The sequence below is a fragment of the Pristiophorus japonicus genome, chromosome 20, assembly GCF_044704955.1.
Source record: "Pristiophorus japonicus isolate sPriJap1 chromosome 20, sPriJap1.hap1, whole genome shotgun sequence".
NCBI lineage: Eukaryota > Metazoa > Chordata > Chondrichthyes > Pristiophoridae > Pristiophorus > Pristiophorus japonicus.
In genome coordinates, this window is record NC_091996.1 from 78,288,957 (window position 1) to 78,296,703 (window position 7,747).

General features: G+C 43.5%; 1 long non-coding RNA gene across 1 annotated transcript in view; it reads left to right on the forward strand.

Annotated features, from left to right (window-relative positions):
* The window catches only part of LOC139232630 (uncharacterized), a 152,768-nt gene extending 146,401 nt beyond the window's left edge, over positions 1–6,367 (forward strand). Inside the window, exon 2 of the long non-coding RNA XR_011588062.1 lies at positions 5,885–6,367. This is a non-coding gene — a long non-coding RNA (uncharacterized lncRNA). The remainder of the gene's footprint in view (positions 1–5,884) is intronic.
* The last annotated feature ends 1,380 nt before the right edge of the window (positions 6,368–7,747 follow it).

The window sequence follows — 7,747 nt, forward strand, 5'->3', positions numbered from 1 at the left end:
CCTTGGTGAGGCCTCACCTGGAATATTATGTTCAGTTTTGGTCTCCTAACCCGAGGAAGTACGTTCTTGCTATAGAGTGAGTGCAGCGAAGGTTCACCAGACTGATTCCCGGGATGGCAGGACTGACATACGAGGAGAGACTGGATTGTCTGGGCCTGTATTCACTTGAGTTTAGAAGGATGAGAGGGAATCTCATAGAAACATAAAACATTCTGATGGGACTGGACAGGTTAGATGCAGGAAAAATGTTCCCAATGTTGGGGAAGTCCAGAACCAGGGGACACAGTCTAAGGATAAGGGATAAGCCATTTAGGACTGAGATGAGGAGAAACTTCTTCACTCAGAGAGTTGTTAACCTATGGAATTGCCCACCGCAGAGAGTTGTTGATGCCAGTTTATTGGATATGTTCAAGAGGGAGTTAGATATGGCCCTTATGGCTAAAGAGATTAAGGGGTATGGAGAGAAAGCAGGAAAGGGGTACTGAGGTGAATGATCAGCCATGATCTGATTGAATGGTGGTGCAGGCTCGAAGGGCCGAACGGCCTACTCCTGCACCTATTTTTCTATGTCTATGTTTCTAAAAATATAATAATGAATAGTCAGCATGGATTTCAAAAGGGAAAGTCTTGCTTGACCAACATTGAATTTTTTGAAGAGGTAAGAGAGTAGACAATGGTAATGTAGTTGATGTAATTTATCTGGATTTTGTACACCATAATAGACTGATGAACAAGGTCAGAGAATGCAGAGTCAGGGGACAAGCAGCAGAATGGATAGCTATCTGGCTTCAAGACAGAAAGCAGAGAGTAGGGGTAAAGGGTAGCTATTCACAGTGGCAGAATGTGGTAGTGGTGTCCCACAAGGATCAATGCTGGGACCACTGCTGTTCACAATTTACAATAACAATTTATATTTGAAACCAAAAACACAATTTCCAAATCTGCGGATGACACCAAATTGGGGGAGATAGGAGGACTGCAACAAATTACAGGACATTACTAAACTTGCAGAATTTGGCAAATGAAGTTTAGCATGGATAAATGTGAGGTACAGGTACAATGTCCCGAATCCTGAATTCTGAAAACCGTAATTGTCCAAAAAACGGCCTTTTTGAGGCGGCCAAGATGGCAACATCGGGCGGCAAGGGCGAGGAAACCGGTAAAAAAACACAGTGCCAGGGGGTCGCAGGTGGCATGAATGGGCGGCCATCGAGGAGCGCCAACAGCGAGGTCCGAAATCCGGCAAAACACAAAAACCGGCACGGATTCAGTCCCGAGGTGGCCAGACTTCAGACGTTGTACCTGTATTATATTTTGGTAGGAAGAATAGGGAAGTCATTTATTTCTTGAAGGGTGTGGGAAGGACGGGGTTGGAGAACAAAGGGATCTCGGAGAACAAGTACACAAATTACTAAAAGTTGCAACACAGGTTAGCAAGGCCATAGAAATGCAAACAAAGCACTCAGGTTTATTACTGGAGGTATAGAATTGAAAAATAGGGAAATTATGTTAAACTTGTATCGAACCTTGGTTAAACCACACACAGTATTGCGTACAATTCTGGCCGCCATATTATAGAAAGGATATAGAGGCACAGGAGAGGGTGCAGAGAAGATTTAAAAGGATGATACCAGAAATGCGAGGGTATACACATCAGGAAAGGATGGACAGGCTGGGTCTCTTTTCTCTTGAAAAAAAGAAGGCTGAGGGGTGACTTAATAAAGGTCTTTAAAATTATGAATATTTTTCATATGTGGATAGAGAGAGAATGTTTCCACTTGTTGGGAAGAGCATAACTAGAGGCCATCAATATAAGATAGTCACCAGGAAATCCATTAGGAAATTCAGAAGAAAATCCTTTACCCAGAGAGTGGTGAGAATGTGGAACTCACTGCCACAGGGAGTGGTTGAAACAAATAATACAGATGCATTTAAGGGGAAGCTAGACAAGTATATGGGGGAGAAGGGAATAGAGGGTTATGCTGATAGATTTAGATGAGGAAAGATGGGAGTGGAGCATAAACGGCGGTATGGTCTGCTGGGGTTGAATGGCCTGTTTCTGTGCCGTATACCCGATATAATCCGATGCATCGTGATCATGAATACAGAATACTAAATTGCAAAAAGTACAAGAAAATCACTGTTTCACCTGGAAGGAGTGTTTGGGGCCCTGGATAGTGAGAAGGGAGGAGGTAAAAGGGCAGGTGTTGCATCTGCTGTGCTTGCACGGGAAGGTGCCGTGGGAAGGGGAGGGGGTGTTGGGGGTGATTGTGGAATGGACCAGAGTGTTGCAGAGGGAGCGGTCCCTTCAGAATGCTGAGACGGGAGGGGAAGATGTGATTGGTGGTGGGATCACGCTGGAGGTGGCAGAAATGGCAGAGGATGATCTGTTGAGTGTGGAGGCTGGTGGGGTGAAAGGTGAGGACAAGTTGAATCCTGTCATAGTTCTGAGAGGGAGGGGAAGGGGGTGAGAGCAGAGGTGTGGGAAATAGAATGGACACGGTCGAGGGAATCCTCGGTTGAGGAAAAAGGAAAACATCGGAAACACTCGTATGGAATGGAGTTCTTTCAGGAAGCGGGGTGGGAGGAAGTGTGGTCCAGGTAGCTGTGGGAGTCAGTGGGCTTCTAGTGGATGTTTGTCGATAGCCTGTCCCAGAAATGGAGACAGAGAAGTCGAGGAAGGGAAGGGAAGAGTCAGAGATGGACCATGTGAAGGTGAGCATGTGCGGCACCGAGAAAGTTCCGTCGATAATGGCACATTGGTGTTGTCAGCGACAACTTAGCATGGCGGCTGGAGCACAGGGGCTTGTGGGTATTGCAGCCACCATTACTGTTGATACTTTCAACCAACCTGTGCAGCAGCTGGGGCCTGAAAATCAACTTCACTGCCCCTGGACTGGGAAAGGGGGACATGAGGCAACATTTTCCCTGTTCTCCTCCTTTCTAAACTTACCACAGGGTTTTAGAAGTGGAGCATTTGTAGACAGGAAGTACAAACCAAACATCATGTAAAGGGGTAGTTACACTGCTGGGACCCCCAAAGAGACAGAGGGAGATAGACAAGCAAATATGTAGGCATATTTCTGAGAAGGTTAAATAAAATAGGGCAATAATAGTAGAGCATTTCAACTACCCTAGCATTAACTGGGATGGAATCAGTGTAAATGGTATAGCGGGAGCAGAATTCTTAAAATGCATTCAGGAGAACTTTTTTAGCCAGTACCGAGCAAGCCCAACAAGTGAGAGATTTAGTTTTAGGGGATGAAGCTGGGCAGGTGGAGAGAGTATTGTGGTGCTAGTGATCATAATTCAGTTACATTTGGGGTAGTTATGGAAAAGGACAAAGGTAGACAAGGATTAAAAGTTCTCGATCGGGGGAAAGGCCAATTTTAATCAGCTGAGATGTGATTTAGCAAAAGTGGACTGGAAACAACTTCTTGAAGTGTCAGAGCAGTGGGAGGCATTCAAGGAGGAGATCCTGAGGGTTCAGACCAAATATGTTCCCACAAACAAAAAGGGTGGGACACCCAAATCTAGAGTTCCCTGCATATCAAGGGGCATAAAGGTTTTGATAAGGCAAAAAAGGGAAGCTTATGTCAGATACCGAGAGCTCAATATTGCAGAAACCCTCGACGAGTATAGAAAGTGCAGGGGTGAAACTAAAAAGGAAATTAGGAGAGCATGAAAAAATATTGGCAAGTAAAATCAAGGAAAACCCAAAGATGTTTTATGAATACATTAAGAGCAAGAGAATAACTAAAGAAAGAGTAGGAGACCAAAAAGGAAGGTTGTGGAATGTGAAGACGGAAGACGTGGGAATGGTTCTTAATGAATATATTCCGTCTGTCTTCACAAAAGAGAGGATCGATGCAGACATTGTAGTTAAGCAGGAGTGTGAAATATCAGATGAGATAAATATAGTGAGAGAGATAGTATGAAGGGCAGCATCTTTTGAAAGTGGATAAATCCCCAGGCCCGGATGAAGTGTATCCCAAGCAGTTAAGAGAAGCAAGGGAGGAAATAGCAGAGGTTCTAACCATCATTTTCAATCCTCTCTGGCTACAGGTGTGGTGCCGAGGACTGCTCACGTTGTACTGTTATTTAAAAAGGGAGAAACGGAGAGACCGAGTAATTACAGGCCAGTCAGCCGAACCTCGGTGGTGGGAAAATTGATGGAAGAATTTCTGAGGAACAGTATTAATTGTCATTTAGAAAGGCATCGATTAATCAAGAACAGTCAGCATGGATTTGTTATGGGAAGGTCGTGTCTAACTTGATTGAATGTTTTAAGGAGGTAACAAGGAATGTCGATGCGCGCATTTGATGTAGTCTACAAGGATCTTACCATAGAATCAGAGAATGGTTACAGCACGGAAGAGGGCTATGCGGCCTGTTGAGCCTGTGCCAGCTCTCTGCAAGAGCACCTCAGCAAGTCCCACTCCCCTGCCCTTGGCCAAGGCCTTTGACAAGTTCCCACATGGCAGACTGGTCAGAAAAGTAAACGGCCTGGGATCCAAGTGAAGGTGACACGTTGGATCCAAAATTGGCTCATGGACAGGAAGCAAAGGGTAATGGTCGACTGGAGTTTTTGTGATTGGAAGGCTGTTTCCTGTGGGGTTCCACAGGGCTCAGTACTGGGTCTCTTGCTGTTTGTGGTATACATCAATGATTTAGACTTGGACGTAGGGGGGCATTATTAAAAAGTTTGCAGACAATACAAAAATTGGGCTTGTGGTTAATGACGAGGAAGAAAGCTGCAGACTGCAGGAAGATATCAATGGACTGGTCAGGTGGGCAGAACAGTGGCAAATGGAATTCAATCTGGAGAAGTGTGAGGTAATGCATTTGGGGAGGGCTAACAAGGCAAGGGAATACACTTTAAATGGTTGGACACTGAGCAGTGTAGAGGAACAAAGGGACCTTGGAGTGCACAGATCCCTGAAGGTAGCAGGCCAAGTAGATAAGATGGTTAAGGCGGCATACGGAATTCTTGCCTTTATTAGCCACAGAATATAAGAGTGGGGAGGTTATGCTTGAACTGTATAAAGCACTAGTTAGATCACAACTAGAGTACTGCAAGCAGTTCTGGTCACCACATTACAGGAACGATGTGATTGCACTAGACAGGGTACAGAGGAGATTTACAAGGATGTTGCCTGGACTAGGGAATTTTAGCTATGAGGAAAGATTGGATAGGCTGGAGTTGTTTTCTGTGGAACAGAGGCAGCTGAAGAGAGATTTAACTGTATAAAATTATGAGGGGTCCAGATAGAGTGGCTAGGAAGGACCTATTTCCCTTAGAAGAGGGGTCAACAACCAGGGGCACATGCTCTGACTTTAGTCATGAGTCCACTGTGTGGTATCTTATCGAAAGTCTTTTGAAAATCCAAGTATATTACCGTTTCTGTTTCCTCTTCAAAGAATTCACTGAGGTTGGTCAAGCATGGCCTTCCCTTTTGTAATCCATGCTGACTGCATTAAGCTAGTCTGTGGTTTACTGCAGTTATTGTGTCTCCCTTCTTAAACATAGGAATAACATTAGATATAAAAATTATATATCTTTTCCTAATGTCATTAGTTTATCTTGTCTGATAGAAACCAACACCAGTCACTGACACCAATCCCCTCCTGTCTGATATAAACCCACCCCACAGTCACTGACACCAATCCCCTCCTGTCTGATATAAACCCACCCCACAGTCACTGACACCAATCACCTCCTGTCTGATATAAACCCACCCCACAGTCACTGACACCAATCCCCTCCTGTCTGATATAAACCCACCCCACAGTCACTGACACCAATCCCCTCCTGTCTGATATAAACCCACCCCACAGTCACTGACACCAATCCCCTCCTGTCTGATATAAACCCACCCCACAGTTGTGGATATCTGAACGGAATATATGGAATTAAGGACAGTAAAGTAAACGGGATATATGAAAATGTATAAGCCATGGAAGAATAGCTGGGAGAATGTCAGATTGCAAATAGTGCAACATCAGCATAGCTAACAGTCTGTCTCAAGGTTTCAAGTCACTAATCCTGCCAATAATATATAATTGTAACATGAAATACATCTGCAGAATTGCAAGGTCTCAGTAAATAGTCACACCATTAGATTGAAACATTTAGAGGCAATACTTGAGCTTTCAAGAAGAACATCTCATATAGATTGACTAATGAGTGGCTGAGTTAGACTGTCAATCCATTTGTATTTTGTTATCTGATTTCAAAACTGTATAACTGTTAACGCTTTACGATGTAACTTCACCTATCCGTAGGGAGTGTGTACGCTCTATCCAGAGAGTATATCTTCTGTCTGATAGGTCTTACTGGCCGGTAATAAAGACTGCTTTGTTCAAAGCACAAGAGGTATTCGACTCAGTAATTTTACTGAACCAGATTGAAGTAAAAGAATCCAGGAATTAACATTTGGTGTCAGAAGTGGGATCTCAACGGACGACTGCCGAAAACTTGCGAATTAAGAGCCAGACTAGCCTTGGACGAGACGAGGGGAAAATGGCCACTGGAGTGAGTATGATTTCAATACTGCTCCAGTTTCCCCCGGTTTCAAAAGTCTGAGGAAAGTTTAGCCACTCGCTGGTTCTCAGGTAGTGTCTGAACGAGATCCAAGACAATCTGGTGAATACCTTTCAAACTTAGAATAGGGATAGAGATAGGGAAATTGCGCGATGACGCAAACCAAGCGGCGACTTGGAAAGATAGTTAGAGCTAGATAGGGATAGATGATCAATCATGGATCCAAAAAAAAAAAAAAAAAAAAAATTAATAGGAAAGAAAAGAGACTCTTATGAATGTCTGTTTAAATGAGAAATGCTTCTGTGACTTTTACTGTAAAAAAAAAGCCGGGGAGTTGTGGTTTGTTTTATCTCAAACAGAATGAAAGTTTGTTTTAACCCTTCGTAGTGTTGTCCTGTATGTGGGAAGTTTAAGAGTGTGAACCTTATTGAATTACGTATATTCGGATGATAAGTTGCGGAGCCAGGAAATGCCCAAAGGATAGATTTGTTAAAAAGAAAAAAAATTACATGGTCCCGGTGGTTTAAAAAAAAAAGAAAAACTTGTTGAAAGAAAACATTCAGAGAAGGCACAGCAAAACAACTGAGAGGGATTCAAAAGGATTTAAAAAAAATTATATTAAATAACACGACCTTGAGGCTGGAACAATTGAGATAACGAAAAGCAGTCCACAGCCTACGTGCCAGACTTCTCTCTAGTTATAAAAAAAAAGTAACGTACTAAATAGGTGCTGAAAGAAAAAAAATGTTCTGAGATTTTAAATTATGAAAAATATAAAATCACTCCTGTCCAATTGGCAGAAAAACTCCATTAAATTAGGGCTTTCATTGACTGATTGAATTTAAACTGCGCAGTAACGCGAAAGGATAGGGAAATTTGGAGGCTGAAAGAAATTAATTGAGGCTCATAAGAAATCAAAATTAGAAAATTAGGCTCACAGGGAATAAAATGGGGATTTAAATAGAGGATAGGTGTTCAACTCAGGTACGACGAAGGGACCTTGAATATCACTTGGCCCGTCTCGGCTCTGATTGAATTTTAAAAAAAAACCCACAGCAACTCGGAAGGTAGGGCCGAAGCGAACGCGCAGTGACGTAAACGCGCAGTGAAGCGAACGCGCAGTGACGTAAACGCGCAGTGAAGCGAACGCGCAGTGACGTCAACGCGCAGTGACGTCAACGCGCGGTGACGTAAACGCGCAGT